Source organism: Aulonocara stuartgranti (assembly GCF_965226115.1).
Source record: "Aulonocara stuartgranti genome assembly, chromosome: 23".
In the NCBI taxonomy this organism is placed as follows: domain Eukaryota; kingdom Metazoa; phylum Chordata; class Actinopteri; order Cichliformes; family Cichlidae; genus Aulonocara; species Aulonocara stuartgranti.
Window position 1 is genome coordinate 40,925,472 of NC_138958.1, and position 17,453 is coordinate 40,942,924.

Consider the following 17,453-nt stretch of genomic DNA (forward strand, 5'->3'; position numbering starts at 1 on the left):
CGAATTAAATATTGTACTGGGTCCTGTGTATGGGGTTGTTGTGGTAATGTTGAGCGGGCAGCGGGAGAGCTGCAGCTCTGTGTGCGTTGTAAACAGCAACCGGCTAAGTATGTCACGGTTAGGTGGTCCTCACCGATTACCTTGCCACCTTTTGGGGGTGTTTGTGTGTACTGCGTCGTGTTCTCCTCTCCATCTTGTGCTTGTGTTTTGCTGCGGAGACATGTACCTCCGGAAGCCGTGGCACGGCACGGCAGCTGACCGGAGGGGAGGGTCCGGAGCTGGAAGCGTCGCACCTGTACGTAATTATTTCGCCGGCTACAGCTGATCTGAAGCAGCCCTATTTAACGGTGCAGTCGAGTCACAACCAACGCTGGAACGTTGAACTAAACCGGGTAGCGTAATCGTGGCTAGCATACTCAGCTTGTGAAAGAGAGAACGGTTGAGTTACAGTGCGTGTGTTTTTCTCATCTGCCCCCAGGATTCAGAGATCGGAGGAGGAGCCGGCACAAGGAGCGGTTTTGGATTGTTACAGCACGGTCACTGCGGGGAGAAGTCAAGGAGCGGTTTTGGATTATTACAGCACTGTCACTGAGGGGAGAAGTCATAGGAGCGGTTTTGGATTATTACTGCACTGCTCTTTCTGGATTACAGACTCGAACTATTGACTCACCTTTTCACTGTGAATAAATTCACTGTCACTCTGCAAGAAGTCTCGCACCTCAGTCCTTTACTTCCATTTCACCATGACAGAACGTTCCAGCCAAGCGGACTCAGCAGACTCGTCATCCTGGCGGCGCGAGCTGTCGCTCCAGGCGGGGCAATTAGAACGCCACGAGGAAATGTTACACCATGTCTCCAGGGAGCAATCAGCGCTAATCCAGGTTGTGACGGCGCTAAAAGGTATGCTGCTATCTCCGTCTGGAGCTGCGGGGGGCCCTTCACCAGCGCCACCCCCAATCAGCGTCGCTGCTGCTTGCCCACTGCCTCCCTCCCCTCCTCCGCCACCACGGGAACATTCATTGCCTGTCCCAGAAAAATTTTCTGGGGAATTAGACAAGAGTAGGGGATTTTTGACGCAGTGTGCCCTCATCTTTAGGCAGCAGGCTCAGGCCTACGCCACTGATGGTTCTAAAATAGCCTTGATGGTGGAGCTGTTGACGGGCCGAGCCTTGCTGTGGGCGCAAGCGGTCCTGAACTCCCAGCCTCAGATTTCTTACACTGAGTTTTTGAGCAAGTTTCGTAGCGTTTTTGATAAAGGAACTAACCCTGACAGTGCTGCGCATAGGATGTTTACCTTGAAGCAGGGCCGGAGGAGCGTCGCTGACTTCTCGGTGGACTTCTGAATCCTCACTGAGGAGACTGGTTGGGAGGAAACGGTGCTCCGGGGCGCCTTCTTGAACAGTCTGAATGAGGGACTGAAGCGTGAGTTGGCTACAAAAGACTTGCCTACCACTTTGAGTACGTTGATTGATTTATGTATTAGGTTCGACGACCACCTGCAGGAGTTCGGCAGGCGGACGCCGGGAGGCGCTAGGTGGCGGGCGGAATTGCCGGCTCTGGAATGGAGAGGGACGGACCCGTGACCTACGGAGGTGGAGGAGCCTATGCAGCTAGGCGGAGCACGATTGAGCTCCGCAGATTGGAGGAGGAGACGCCAGACGGGGGAGTGTTTTGCATGTGGGAAGAAGGGACATTTTGCTGACGCATGCCCCTCTCGGGGAAACGACCCAGCCCGTCAGTAGCTGTGGGAATACTGACGGGTGAGACCATGAACGCTGCCTCCCATCTGAGTTGTTCTGCTAAGTTGGTTTTTCAATCTCACACCCATCTGTGTAGTGCGTTAGTGGATTCTGGGGCCGAACAGAGTTTTCTGGACGAATCGCTCGCTAGGAGGTTGGGTTTTCCTGCAGTTCCTCTCCAGGAGCCTCTTCAAGTGTCGGCTCTTAACGGCAGCCCGTTAGCGGAAATAACTCATCGCACAGCCGATCTGACCTTAGTTCTTTCTGGTAACCATGTCGAGAAAGTTTCCCTGTTTCTGTTTAGAGCCCCCGGCACACCATTGGTCTTGGGGTTCCCATGGCTCACACAACACAACCCACAGATCGACTGGGCTCAGGGACGCGTGACAGGATGGAGCGAGTGGTGCCATGAACATTGTTTACATGCAGCGGTGCCCAGTTTATTGCCCCTGACTCCAGCGGCTCAAGTGAAGGCACCAGATCTTTCAGCCGTCTCAAAATATAAACAAAACAAAACAGGCGAACAGGAAAATGATGTTGTGTTGGCTGTGCTGTGTTGGCTGTGTTATCCCGAGAGGGGAGAAACAACGAGGTCTCCTTTCCCCCCTTTTTTGTTTTTTCTCACCACATAATCAACTCATGACCCCCCAAGTTGACAGGACAACACAGATACGTGTTACTCCACTGAGTGATGGGCCCCGAAATATGAGAGGTAAGCACCGCCTGTTGATGGATCTCCAAAGGTGCCGAATTGGAAATTGAGCGCTAAATTAAATGTTCACTCAGTGGAGTAACACGTATCTGTGTTGTCCTGTCAACTTGGGGGGTCATGAGTTGATTATGTGGTGAGAAAAAACAAAAAAGGGGGGAAAGGAGACCTCGTTGTTTCTCCCCTCTCGGGATAACACAGCCAACACAGCACAGCCAACACAACATCATTTTCCTGTTCGCCTGTTTTGTTTTGTTTTTGTTTTTTCTGAAAGCCGAAGCTGACCTGGACTCCTACCCTCCCCTCTACCATCGTTGCCCTCTCCGCGACCATCTTTGACCCTTTGACCCCTGAAGGCCACAGCAGCTGGACTCACAACAACAACTTGAGGATGTCAACAGTGCTGCAAAAAAGCGATCTCATGCAGCAGAGACGGAGAGCACTAAACCTAAAGCCCGTTTCACTACACGGGGGAAATTCCCAGACTGCGTCAGCTGACAGAGCTGGGACGAGACGCGCATTAAGCCCGGAGAAAAAGGGAGGGTGAGCAGAAGAATGCTGACCTCTGAGAAGAGCCGAACAGAAGAGCTGCAGAAGGCCGTGGAGCAAAGGAAAGACAACATAAATAGACTCTGATCTGACGTGGAAGGAAAAGACTCTGAGGTTTTTGCCCTCAGTAAGAGCTCAAGGCATCAGAGCAGAAATTGAGCATGGCTCCGGAGGAGCTGGCTGCTAATTGAACTCATCAGTCAGACTTGGAGTTTCACGTACAGGACTTGTAATCAGGCGGAAGCTTGCTGGAGCAGGAGGTCGTCAGACTTGACGCAAAGCTCCAACAGCAGGAGTAAACCCTGAAAGAGCTACAGAAGCAAAAGGGTCAAGTTACAAGGAGAAGATGCAGGCAGCTGCAACAACGGATGAAAACAGACCCAAAGAGGAGGGGAGGACCCCAAGGCATGCTTCAGGCCGCTGGTTTACCTAAACTACAGAACAGGAAGGTGATGAACACAAACATACACCAACCCACAAACACACACTTCTGCATGCGCCGACTTAGAATGAAGAGGAACACACACATGAACACTTATGCACTCGTTGAGGGAGTGAAAACTGATACATACCCATGCACCAAAATCAAAATGTTGATTTAATTCACTAAGAAGTGACACATAATGCTCCAGCTGCTGCAATGAAGAATGCTTTACTGACAAAGGCTCAATGCTGCACACGACAACGTCAAATACAGAATTTGCTATAATAATAAGCCCAGAGGGCATTTGTGTGGTCTGGGGAGCAGAGTCCGGAGCGGTTTGGTTATGAAAACGATGCCTGTGCGAGATATCTGGGGCTTAAGGCCTCGACTTAATTGTTTACTGTACACTAAAAAGAAAAGAAAACAGCCTGAGCAGTGATGCAGAGTGAAAACGATGAATTAACAGTGTGAGTCTTATTTCAGAGCGCCACATCATTGTGATGGAGACTTAATAAAAGGAGGAACACACAGACAAAGAAGAAGAGAAAGGGGGGGGCAGCCCTTGAACACGATTGCCTGAGGTATTAAAGTTCTGTACTAAATTCTGGTTTCCAGTGTGAGAAAAGTCACGCAGTGCCAGTAGTAGAGCTAGGTTGAGTGATGATTCTAAATTACTGTAAGTAAATCATCGTACACCCGTTCAAGTTTCATGATAACGGGGATCTAGACTTTGTTGAACCCTAGGCAATTTGAACAGGTAAAATTTGAGTGACCAAGTAGCAGTTGAATAAAAGTTATTGAATAAGTGTTGAAATAAACTGGCAGAATTAAGAGAATTAAAACATTTCAAGAGCTCAAATTACTCAATATGGAAACGGTTCTATTTTGTTTCACGAACGCAAAACATATAGGTTTATGAATATGAAAAGGTTGAGGTGGTGTTGATTTGACTCTGTGTAGGTTTAGGTTGGTATTTTTATTGATGGGAGGAATATTCAGTGACAAGTCCTAAGACCCGGGCGTTGGTATTTTTGTTTTTGTTCTCTTTCATTTTATTTTGTTTTATATTTTGAACAGTGCACTGATTTTTGTTTGTGAATCTTTTCTTTAAGCAGATCTGCACATCGGAAATTACAAGCATTACACGTCGGCGAGAAAATTGTTGTAAGTGAGTTTCTCCGCATTGAAATGGGTTATTACTGCACTGCTCTTTCTGGATTACAGACTCGAACTATTGACTCACCTTTTCACTGTGAATAAATTCACTGTCACTCTGCAAGAAGTCTCGCACCTCAGTCCTTTACTTCCATTTCACCATGCCAAAGTATTAATAAAAAGCATCAAAATGCCACTGGGTCTGCCGTGTATGTTTACAGTGGTGCCGAAACCCAGGACGGGAGGCACGGCAGAGCCAGGAGTGGGCCAGCAGAGGGAGGAGCTGGCGAGAATGGTGGCCGGGCTGGCGGCCACGCAGCAGGAGCAGGCGGCGGTGTGGCGCCGCAGGCGGGAAGAGCTGCAGGACCAGACTGAACGCCACCTGCAGAGGATGGAGAATCTGGCGGCGCTGATCCGGTCCTGCCCGACACCACCGCCACCCCCACCGGCGCTCCCCAATGGCGCTGGAGTGGAGGAGATCCAGTCCCAGCAGGCGCCCGTGCCGGCCCCCAGGTTGCGACCAGCTAGCACACAGCCTGCCACAGCGCCTGTCCCCACACCTCGCGTGGGGCCCGGTGCCCGGTGGCCTGGTGCCCGTTCCTGCGCCCCGGAAGAAGGCGGCGGAGCCGGCAGCGGCGATGGCGGCGCCCGAGGAGCCGCTCCAGCCAGTAGAGGCAGCCCCGGAGGCGCAGCGAGGGGAGCTGCTCCAGCCGGTAGAGGCAGCGCCGGAGGCGCAGCGAGGGGAGCTGCTCCAGCCGGCAGCGGTGGAGGTGCAGCGTGAGCTGCTCCCACCGGGAGGGGCGGAGAAGCCGCGGGATAAGTCGGTGGTGCCCGTGCTAAGGGAGTCCGCGCCACCGAAGCCCGAGGTTAGCGGGGTGAGCAGAGCGGCCTCACCTCCACCAGAGGCCGGTGCCTGCCGGACATCTGCCCAGCCGCCTGCGAGCTGGGGCGCACGACCGTACCTACAGCGCCGCGTCCACCTGCCACGCGGCCGACCTCCGGACCAGCTTCGCCGACGCTGCTGGGTTCGCAGGCAGCCACCTGAACTCACAACTCCCCGTCGCTTGGCCAGGGCCCGGGGGCGCCGACGGTCCGGGCTGATCCCCTCTCCCGCTCGCGGTGGTGGGAGTACGTTCGGCCGGATGGTTCCCCGGCCTCAGTCGGGCGATGGGGGTATGTGACGGGGTGTGGCCTGCGGTGCCGTGCAGAGGAGGCGGACGCACCTGCACGGCATCTGCAATCACGCCCCGCCGAATTAAATATTGTACTGGGTCCTGTGTATGGGGTTGTTGTGGTAATGTTGAGCGGGCAGCGGGAGAGCTTCAGCTCTGTGTGCGTTGTAAACAGCAACCGGCTAAGTATTAATAAAAAGCATCAAAATGCCACTGGGTCTGCCGTGTATGTTTACAATGTGTAATGTGTAAGGGCTAATGTCTCATGAGAACACCCTTAGCGAGATTACACAAGAGAGAGTACAACGAGAGAGTATACATCCATCCATCCGCTTATCCTTTTCAGGGTCGCTGGAGCCTATCCCAGCTGTCATAGGGCGAGAGGCGGGGTACACCCTGGACAGGTCGCCAGTCTGTCGCAGGGCTAACATAAAGGGACAGACAACAATTCGCACTCACACCTAGTGGCAATTTGGATTATCCAATTAACCTATCCCCACAAGCTGCATGTCTTTGGACGGTGGGAGCCGGAGTACCTGGAGAGAACCCACGCAAACACGGGGAGAACATGCAAACTCCACACAGAAAGACCCCGGCCTGATGGTGGAATTGAACTCAGGACCTTCTTGCTGTGCGGCAACAATGCTAACCACCGTGCCAACGTGCTGCCTATACAATGAGAGTATATTTCTTTCTTGGACTGCAGGTGAGCAGATGTCACTCATGAAGCTCTGCTAAGCTAAACTAAAGGTTTATTGAAATCAAGGCAAAGTAACACAAAGACTGTCTGTCTTTATTTTATGTTTGGACTAAATATATGTACTGTAAAATTGCTAATGTGTGTGTACCGTTCACTCAATTTAAACAGTTCTCACTGTGTATTGGCATAATGGTGTATTGGCGTTAAGGCCTGAAGACTCAATGGTGTAACTAAAAAGCAGAGAAAGCCCAAGTACTAAACCCCTGTTTCAAAGAACCGACCTGTGTCTGTGTTGTAATGGAGAGAGCTATACCTCTGGGCCTTTGGGACTCCTGAGAGATGTTATTGCAGTTTCCCACCCTCATTATCAAGTACATTTTGTGACAAAAACACTTGCTGCTCATGGTGGTGCTGTGTGGCAAGCAGAGGTAGGACCCAAATGCAGGACTCAGAAACAAAAGGTAGTAAACTAAAGATTCAAGAGTCAAGAAGCTTATTGTGATGTACACTGCAAAATACAGATGGTTACGCAGAGCAATGAAATTCTTACTTTGCAGGTTCCCTTCACACAACTAATTTACAGTTATGGATAATTACAGTTTGACAGTAAGTCCGAGATTTAGTAGCCTGATGGCCTGTGGATAGAAACATTTTTTTAGTCTGGTGCTCCTCGCTTTCACATTTAGGCAGCATCTGCCAGATGGCAGGAGTGTGAACAATGTGTGCTGTGGGTGGGTGCGGTCCTTGATGAACCCCTTTTCCTGACCCAAGTGTTGTAAATGTCCTGTAGTGATGGGAGGGGTACTCCACAGATGAGTTGTGCCATTTTAATGACACGCTGTAAAGCCTTTCTGTCCTGAGTGGTGCAATTCCCGTACCACACTGTGATGGAGTTTGACAGGATACTCTCCGTGTGGAGGATTTTTGTATGATATGTATAACTATGTAACTATATACTCTATATCTCTATGTGCACTGAACATATATATTTTAACTTTCACATAGAGTCTTAAGCACAAGACATTTTGCTTCACCGTGGTTTATTAAGGTTTTACAGTAGCAGGGCAGTTAATGCTGTTGAGAGTTCTCCTGAATAACTCACTCTCCAGCTCCGGTAACTAACCTTCCCCAATACACACTCAACGTCTTTCATGAAGCACAACCAAAACAGTAACATTGTAACAGAGATCCTGAATAGGGATGGGTACCGGTCCGGTTCTGACACAAACGGTAGTAACCAGACCGAAATTTCGGTGCTTTATTTTGGTGCTTTTTTTCCTGAAATGGCATACACTTTTGATTCTAGCCAATCATTTTACCTTTGCAAGCGTAGTAGGCGGGCCCAGGTACGTACGTTCTTTTAGAGCAGAGCTACAGATTAAAAATACCCAAGGCGAAGCAGTCAAAAGTCTGGCTGTACTTCACAGAAAAAGATGCAAACTCAGCAGCCTGCTTTAAGGTGATACTGTGCAAAGGAGGTAACTCCTCGAATCTGATGAAACACCTGGCGATGTGTAGCATTTTGTTAAAGCCGAGAAATGCACCGTATTTAATAGCTTGCTGCGAGACCTCACACCGGGCACATCTACTGCGGTGTGGTGCCTGTTATCGGACCCGGAGTTAGCAACATCCCCCAAGAACCCGAAGAGGAGAGTCCTGGCCCCTAGCCCTGCCAGTGTAGCAGAAATGATGACGGATAATAATGGCAGCAGCAGCCGTTCTTCTCTCCGTGAGTAGTTTAATGTTGTCTGTGTGTAATTTACGTTGAGTGGGCTAACCACATTATTACATTAATGCACATAAGGTGAACTAGCAAACACCGTCGTAGTTACATGCGGCTGTCTTCTTGTTTTATGGTAGATACTCCCTTCACCCTGGCCAAAAATGACCAAAGAAAAACTGGAAAACAGCTAAACATGAGAGGTTTTTGGACAAAGTTTGTGTTTTTTTTCCATTGATTAAGCACTGCTTCCAGCCAAGAGTGATGCCATAAATCCCCTATAGCTGCAGAAAAGGCTAACATTGTTATCTTTTTACAAAAATCAGCTGAACATGAGAGGTTTTTGGACCAATTTTCTGTTCTCCATTCTTAAGCACCGGTTCGAGCACCGTTTAAGCACCAGCACCGTTTCAAAAGTACCGGTTTCGTACTTGTATCGGATAAAACCTAAACGATACCCATCCCTAATCCTGAACACATCACGATAAAATATCATATGATATAATCACACACACACACACACACATACTTTGAACCTACACTGAAGTGTTTTTATATATGAGAAAGCATTTAACCTATGTAGTTATAAGATTATATATTATAAGATTGTGCCACTTGCTGTGTAAGATTTAATAATTAGGATTAATGTGTGATGTTTAACCGTGTCATGACCTATTGTGATAAGCCAAAGCTAAACGGTAGCCGGAGTCCTGACTGGCCTCTGGCCAAGACCTTGGCCGCTACCTGACCCCTGCAGCTGTGTTTGGCTGGAGGACGGGTGGGAAAGTTACCCAGCACCAGGGGGCGGGGATACTGGTCCCTATATATTAGGGGACCAGAGGACACCCCAGCACTTTTTTCCCTCTGCTGTTTCTCTCTGTCCGTCTCTGTGTTTCTCTACTGTCTGTGATTAAGGCTGTACACCCCGGGGTTTTGCTTTGCTTGTTTTCTGGTTTGTAATTTTCTTGCTAAATGTCTGTATGTATTTTTCCTGCTGTTCATATGATTCGGTGTATTAAACTCTGTTCCAAGAATTCTACTCTTTTCCAGAGCATCTTTTTGACTGTCTTGATTTTAATTGGATCTAAAGAGGTTGGATCTCCACATCGTTGGTGGGAGAAGGTATCAGGATGGCTTCAAAACTTGCGACCACATCCGCTGTGCATCTGTAAAAGTTGCTGACAAGTTTGGAGGTTAATCCAAATTTTCTCAGCTTCCTTTGGAAGAAGAGTTGTTGTTGAGCCTTCTTGAGGATCTGCCATGTCCCTGTGCCCACTATCTTTGTATCTGATGTCCTGGTACCAACTCTGGCTGCCTGAGGTCTGCCTGTGAGGAAATCCAGGACACAGCAACAGACGGGGGGTGTTAGTCCAAGAATAGAGAGCTTCACTTCCCCATCAATCTGTTTGGGATGACGGTGTTGAATGCTGAACTGTAGTCTATAAAGAATATTCAAACATAGGTGTCCTGCTTTTCAAGGTGTGAGAGGGCTGTGTGGATGGCTGCATTAATGGTGTCTTCAGTAGGACGTTTCCTCCAATAAAGAAATTGCAGAGGGTCTAATGTGTCCGGGATGGCTTCTTTGACATGGTATATGACTGTCAACATGGTGGTGCCATGTTGCCAGGGCCAGCCGCTTTTTGGGGGTTAGTCCTCTTCAGAAGCTTGCATACCTCAGTCGAAGTCACAGTGAGTGAAGGGCTCTGTGCTGCCTCTGCTGGTAGAATCCCTGTGTTGGTTGGTTTTGAGGGTGTCAAAAAGAGCGTAGAACTCATTCAGCTCATCTGGTAGCATGTTGCAGCTGACTGTGACCCTGCTGCTCCTATGCAGGAAATCAGTAATGTGTTGCAGGCCCTGCCACATGAATCTGGAATCTGAGTTGTTGCAGTATCCTTCTAGTTTCAGTCTGTACTGCCTCTTGACTTCTCTGATGGATCTTCATAGGTCATATCTGGCCTTTTTTGTAGCCCTCTGCATCACCAGAGGCAAATGCAGTGGAACATATATACAGTGTAGGAGCCATTTTTTCTGTTGGTACCATAAGTATGCCGCTAGGGGTCACCATTTGTGTTTTAGGATATGGTGTGTCAGGGAGACATGCGTTATTAGCAGCAGGTGTGTTGTTGTTCAGAAGTAGCAAACAGTTTGTGACTGCAGCGCTGTTATGATATAGCGTTGAATAAAGAGAACTGTTGAAAACAAATTAAATTGATGGAAGTGGAATAAAGATTCAAAATGAAGAAATTAAGTACGGCTGGAGTTACTGGACTGTAACAAGTTTAATAATGTAGACTTTATAGAACCCAGTGGGGAAATTCCTCTCACCCATTCACTCGATGGGCAGCCACTGGGCACCCAGGGAGCAGTGTGTAGGCACGGTACCTTGCTCAGAGGTACCTCAGAGTAGCCATTCATTGGATTCGAGCCCCTAACCTTCTTTTTTTTTTTTTTTTTTTTTTTTGTGTCCCATTTGGATCTTTAGCCATCAGAATTGTTGTCTTAAGGCCAAGAAAGATGGCAAGCGGATTTATTTTACCAAGTGGATCATCATGGCCTTGCCATATTGGTCCATTTGATCGACCTTTATTATAATTATGAATTTATTTTATTTTCGGTTGCTACAAACGGGACAGACATGACTGGGGGATAGGACAGGGAGAAAGAATGAAAGAAAGAGAGGGAGGGAGAGAAAGAAAACCAAAGGGGAGAAGAGACGGTGAGAAAGGGGGGAAGAAAGAAAGAAAAACAAACAAAACACCTGGATCACCTGTATGGAGAAAAAAAACCAGAAGAGAAAGCAAACAACATAATAGAAACAGCACCATCACAATAAACTAGCTAGCAGTAGATAACAGTATATATTAAATGATATTGTGCAGCACGCAAGATAGACAGTGCACAATGTGCTTTGAGGCAGCAGCCAAGAAAAGTGTAGTCCGCGTCTGTGAACACCTGTGTGTACACCTGTGTGCACACCTGTGTGGATCAGCATGCTTGTATTCCAAAGGTTTCTCCATGTAACAATCTGCTAGGGAGTGTGGGGAGCCATAGCCCCATCCACCAGGGTATGAAGCAGGTATGGAGGAGATCCAGGCCCCAGATATCCAGAGGCGCCAGAGTACAAGGACCCGAGGAGGGCCACCAAAAGGGGGGGAACCGTGCCACCCTCCTGAGAAGAGCTGAGTAGAGCCCTAACCTTCTAATCATGGGGCCACCACTCTACCTACTGAGCTATCCCTGCCCCTTAAGTTCATTCATACCAGTGGCATCCCGTCACCCTCGCAATAAACCCCTCAGTGGTGTTTGTTTGTTAGAAACTGGACAAAACTGCAACGTGATAGAAAATGTAAATTAAATAAAGCTAACCATCTAAAAGAGAGTATAATGGGCCTCAATTAAAAATAAATGGCTCCCCCTGGCTCCCCACAAGGCTGTGTGCCCTCCCCCCTGCTCTTCATCCTCTACACCGATGAATGCAGATCCACACAGCCCAACTGTCAACTGGTGAAATATGCTTACGACACAGTTCTCCTGTCACTGCTGTCAGGCCCCTCTCAACACCACGAGCCCGCTCTTCAGGAGTTTGTAGAGTGGTGTGTGTTATCTGGCTTCATGTACAGATAGAGCTGGGTGTCATCTGCATAGCAGTGAAAATGTATATTATGTCTTCTAATGATACTGCCTAGGGCACAGGTGTCGAACTCCAGGCCTCGAGGGCCGGTGTCCTGCAGGTTTTAGATGTGTCCTTGATCCAACACAGCTGATTTAAATGGCTAAATTACCTCCTCAACATGTCTTGAAGTTCTCCAGAGGCCTTGTAATGAACTGATCACTTGATTCAGGTGTGTTGACCCAGGGTGAGATCTAAAACCTGCAGGACACCGGCCCTCGAGGCCTGGAGTTCGACACCCCTGGCCTAGGGGAAGCATGTATAATGTAAACAGAATTGGTCCCGAAGAAGAGGACTCTCCATTTACATGTACAAATTGGAGTCTATTAGATAGATATGGTACAAACCACTGGAGCGCAGTACCTGTAACACCTACAATGTGCTCTAATCGCACTAATAGAATGTTATGGTCAGTAGTGTCAAACGCTGCACTAAGGTCTAGCAGGACAAGCACAGAGATGAGTCCACTGTCAGAGGCCATAAGAAGATCATTTGTAACCTTCACTAAAGCTGTTTCTGTGCTGTGATGAGCTCTGAAACCTGACTGAAACTCTTCAAATAAGCCATTCCTCTGCAGATGATCTGTTAGCTGTTTGACAACTACTCTTTCAAAGATTTTTGATATGAAAGGAAGGTTGGAGATTGGCCTATAATTAGCTAAGACTGCTGGGTCAAGAGATGCTTTTTGAGTAAAGGTTTAACTACAGCCAGCTTGAAGGCCTTTGGTACATAGCTGATTATTAGATATAGGTTGATCGTAGAGATGGGGTCTAAAAGACACGTTGGTGGTCTGGCGGAAGTAATTATTGAAGTTAACTCAGAAAGATCAATTGGAGAAAAAGAGTCTAACTGAATATCAATTGTACTAAAAGTAGTTGTAGATAATATTACATCTGTGGGATGATTACTGGTAATTTTTTCTCTAACGGTTAAAATTTTATTTGTGAAGAAGTTCATGAAGTCATTACTAGTTAACGTTAAAGGGATGGTTGGCTCAACAGGGCTCTGACTTCTTGGCAGCCTGGCTACAGAGCTGAAGAGAAACCTGGGGTTGTTCTTATTTTCTTCAATCAGTGATGAATAGTAAGATGTTCTGGCTTTGCAGAGGGCTTTCTTATAAAGCAGCAAACTATTTCTCCAGGCTAAATCTATATCGGACAACCATCCATCTAAAAGTAGCGAAGTAAGGTCTGAAAATCTGTTGAAAAGTGAAAGGCCACAGGGAAAACTAAAGGCTAGGCCTGAAACGCTGATTGTGGGTGACTCTGCCGTAAAGGATGTACAAAGCATGTGCGGTAAGAACACTAAAGTCCTCTGCTTTCCTAACGATATGGTCAACAACCTGAAGGAGAGAATTCTTCAAATTGCAGATGAATATCCAACTTTGACAAACATTGTTCTGCATACAGGGTCAAGCGATGTGTCCAAACAACAATCGGAGGTTCTGAAACGGGACTTTATTGGATTATTAAACACTGTAAACTCTCGGAATGCAGCTGTATTCATCAGTGGGCCCGTACCGCCGTTCAGAGGAGGAGACGAGAGATTCAGCAGGTTGTTTACGCTGAATAAATGGCTTATATCAGCATGTGCTGACCACTCAGTGCATTTTATCAACAACTTTAATATTTTTTGGGAATGCAGGCATCTGTTTAAAGCAAATGGATTTAATTTTAACAAGTCAGGGGTGAATAAGATGGCGCGGCCACGTCCAGACGCCTTCCTGACCACTCAGCTCCGACTATCTACTTTTCTTGTTTTTTACCTATTTTTTGCTGTGGTTTTCATCCCAAAATCCTCTAGTCTTATATTTTACGACAGCGGATCACTTATAAACATCGGTGCCAAGGTTGCACATCTAATCTTGGACACTTTTAAACCCGACCCTTCCTGGCCGTCAGAGATTCTACGCGGCGCGGAGAACAACAAAGGACTTACATCTTCAACGAGTCCCTGGCGAAGTCTGTGGTCCCCACATGCTTCAAAAGATCCACCATCATCCCTGTGCCCAAGAACAGCAAACCCTCATCCCTGAACGATTACTGGCCAGTTGCACTGACCTCGGTAGTAATGAAGGTGTTTGAGAGGCTGCTGAAGAACATCATCTCCTCCTCCATCCCAGACACCACAGATCCGCTGCAGTTCGCCTACAGATCCAACAGATCCACAGAGGATGCCATCGCCCACGTCCTACACACCACTCTCAGCCATGTGGACAAGAAACAGGGTAACTATGTGCGAATGCTATTTGTTGATTACAGTTCAGCGTTTAACACAATAGTGCCCTGCAGACTGTTCACAAAGCTGAGGGATCTGGGACTTAACAGCCGTCTGTGTGCATGGGTGTTGGACTTCCTCACTGGCAGAACTCAGGTGGTGAGGGTGGGCAGGTGCTTCTCCAACAGCATCACCATCAACACAGGAGCATCTCAGGGATGTGTCCTCTCGCCACTGCTCTACTCCCTCTACACTTCAGATTGTGTGGCCACCCATGGCTCCAACACCATTGTGAAGTTTGCTGACGACACAGTGGTGTTGGGTGCCATCTCCAACAACGATGAGACGGCCTACATGGATGAAGTGAAGAATCTGGCATCTTGGTGCCAGGACAACCACCTCCAGCTGAACGTCAGCAAGACCAAGGAGCTGGTGGTGGACTTCAGAAGGGGTCAGCACAGAGACTACAAGCCCATTATCATCAATGGAGCTCCAGTGGAGAGGGTGCAGTCCTTCAAGTATCTTGGTGTCCACATCTCCTCAGACCTGACATGGGCTGCCCACATTCAGGTCCAGACCAAAAAGGCTAGGCAGCGCCTGTATCACCTACGACAACTGAGGAAGTTCAGGGTCTCTCCAAAGATCCTCAGGATTTTCTATACAGGCGCTGTGGAGAGCATCCTCACACAGAACATGACATCGTGGTTTGGGAACAGCTGTGTGAAGGACCAAAAAGCTCTCCAGAGAGTGATCCGTACAGCAGAACGCTGCTGCAGGATTGCTCTGCCCCCGCTTCAGGACACCTACACCAGGAGATGCCGGACTAGAGCAGCGCAGATACTGAAGGACCCGTCCCATCCTGGCAACAAACTGTTCCAACTTCTGCAATCTGGTAGAAGGTTCCGTATCTTCCGGGCAAGGACAGAGAGACTCAAGAGGAGCTTCTATCCCCAAGCCATCCGTGCCCTAAACACACACACCCGCCCACTCACATCATCTATAATTGACTGAGACAGGACTCTCTTCCAGACACTCTAAACGCAGGCACAATGTACATTTCAATACCTTTAATTTTAAATATGTTTATATTGTCTATCCTGTAAAATAGTCAGATGTCTATCCATATTAATGTACAGAATTCACCTGCTTGCTGCTACTACTGCACATTCACCCAATGTATATACTATATATACTATATATATATATATATATATATATATATATATATATATATATATATATATATATATTAGAGATGGACCGATCCGATATTACGTATCGGTATCGGTCCGATACTGACCTAAATTACTGGATCGGATATCGGAGAAAAATAAAAAATGTAATCCGATCCATTAAATATCACGAAAGCACCTCACAAAACTTGCAACACGCCGTAACTCGCCTCAGAACGTTAGCACGTCGGAGCAGTATGCATCACGTGATAGAGCGGCTGTGGCATGCAGGACCTGTCGGTGGTCTGGATAGCATGTGGAGCTTCGCTAGCAACCCGGCATTTCATCTCCGACAAAGTTATCCCCGAGAGAAGTAAAGCAAGTGTGTAAGTCCCAGAGGTGGGACCAAGTCATTGTTTTGCAAGTCTCAAGTAAGTCTCAAGTCTTTATCCTCAAGTCTCAAGTCAAGTCTCAAGTAATGTCAGGCAAGTCAGAGTCGAGTCTCAAGTCACTGGTGTAAAAGTCCGAGTCAAGTCACAAGTCTGAAACTTTGAATTTCAAGTCCTTTCGAGTCTTTAAAAAAAAAACGAAAAAAAGCATGTTGCAGTTATGCTAAATGTAAATATTAGACCATGTAATTTTTTAATCTGTGTTTTTCTCAACACATGACAAAATAGTGAACTTAGAAAATATACACAAATTGTGAAATTGCACCTCTTTAAAATGCAGCTCAATTAAACCTAGCTCCAAGAATAATTTTCACCGACAGTTCTGAGATAAGCTGCATGTTATTCTTGGATGCGGTTGTAGGACCAGCTTTAAAATCGCATGACAAAAATATCATACACATTAAAAAAAACTGCATCACCAACGTAGCCTGGAAAACATTTGCTAGTTAGATGAAGTCAGCTATCTCATCGTAGCATATTTATATGCATATTTATAATCATACGGTTCTTGGAGTGAGTGCACACACTCATGAAGTTTAGTAACTTCAGGTCACTGCAACAAGCCCAGGTACAGTTTACCGACGGATGGGTGCAGGACCTTGAAATGCACCGTGTAGAACGAAAGACCATCGTACGTATCATAAGTTTACCAGTCTCACAAATTGTTGTCATAAATACACATTCCTTAACCGTTTATTAATAGGACCTTTGAGCTCAACGGTAATTAATTAGTAGTGGAAATAATTTCTGGTAGCGTTACAGAAATGTAGCAGTGACAACAATATTGTATGCTGTAATCGTACTGGGCAATTAGTGATACAAAAAACCTGTTTTATCCTGTGAATAAAAGTATATGTTTTTGTCAATGTACCATAATAACAGAAGTGAAACGCAATATTGTGTCAGGACAATTCACTATTTATGCACAATAAACAAAGGAGCATAGCGCGACAATTTCTGTTCAGCGCCAGACTTGCTTGTAACCTATATCACCAATTATGTTATGAAAATGACGCATTAACTACAACAGCAGACTGACCTTTGTGTAAATGCTTGGAGCAGACTAACCTGTGAGCTGGAGTGTTCTGGGACGTTATATTTGATCTTTGAATGGCTGCAATCCAGGACACCCGTCGCGTCTTTGTCACTTCGGAAACATGGCTCGAACAATTTCTCTTCAACGACGTAATCCAATAACAACCGATCTCTTTACCCGTCGGCTTCCCGTGGCTGTCATGCGACCGGCTATTGCAGTTAATAATACAACAGCTTCTTGACATTTTTGTGTTTCTTTTTATCGCTGTTTAACTGATTTTAATTGAAAGCCTGCGTGCGCTAGTACCGCTTGCCACGAGTTCCCAGAATCCTTTGCGGTTCTACCCGTGAATGACGTCACATTTCCAATCTCTATATAATATGCATGTTAAATTTTATATTTGGGGTAAAATATCAAGTCTTTTCAAGTAAACCGGTTCAAGTCCAATTCAAGTCCCAAGTCATTGGTGTAAAAGTCCAAGTCAAGTCACAAGTCTTACAACATTTTTTCAAGTCAAGTCTAAAGTCATAAAATTAATGACTCGAGTCTGACTCGAGTCCAAGTCATGTGACTCGAGTCCACACCTCTGGTAAGTCCATCTCTGAATGTAAAGCATTCCTGCGTTAAGCTTAACAAGCGACTGCCTCTCCTGCTGCTACTTCAATCATGAAACTGCTTATAATGATCAGCTGATCGGCTTTTCTGTCGCGAGTCCGTCTGTCTTGTTTGTTTTTGGCCTAC

General features: G+C 46.9%; 1 protein-coding gene and 1 long non-coding RNA gene across 3 annotated transcripts in view; both read left to right on the forward strand.

Moving 5' to 3' along the window:
* LOC309700748 (interferon-induced protein 44-like) overlaps positions 1-17,453 on the forward strand; it is a 185,451-nt gene that overhangs the window by 54,453 nt on the left and 113,545 nt on the right. The gene's annotated exons all lie outside the window — the stretch shown is intronic.
* LOC309700535 lies at positions 2,242-4,612 on the forward strand. Of its 2 annotated transcripts, XR_014274691.1 has the most exons (3): positions 2,242-2,331; positions 2,616-3,446; positions 3,905-4,612. It is a non-coding gene; the product is annotated as an uncharacterized lncRNA (long non-coding RNA). The 2 variants fall into 2 exon arrangements; XR_014274690.1 differs by having other exon boundaries at positions 2,616-4,612.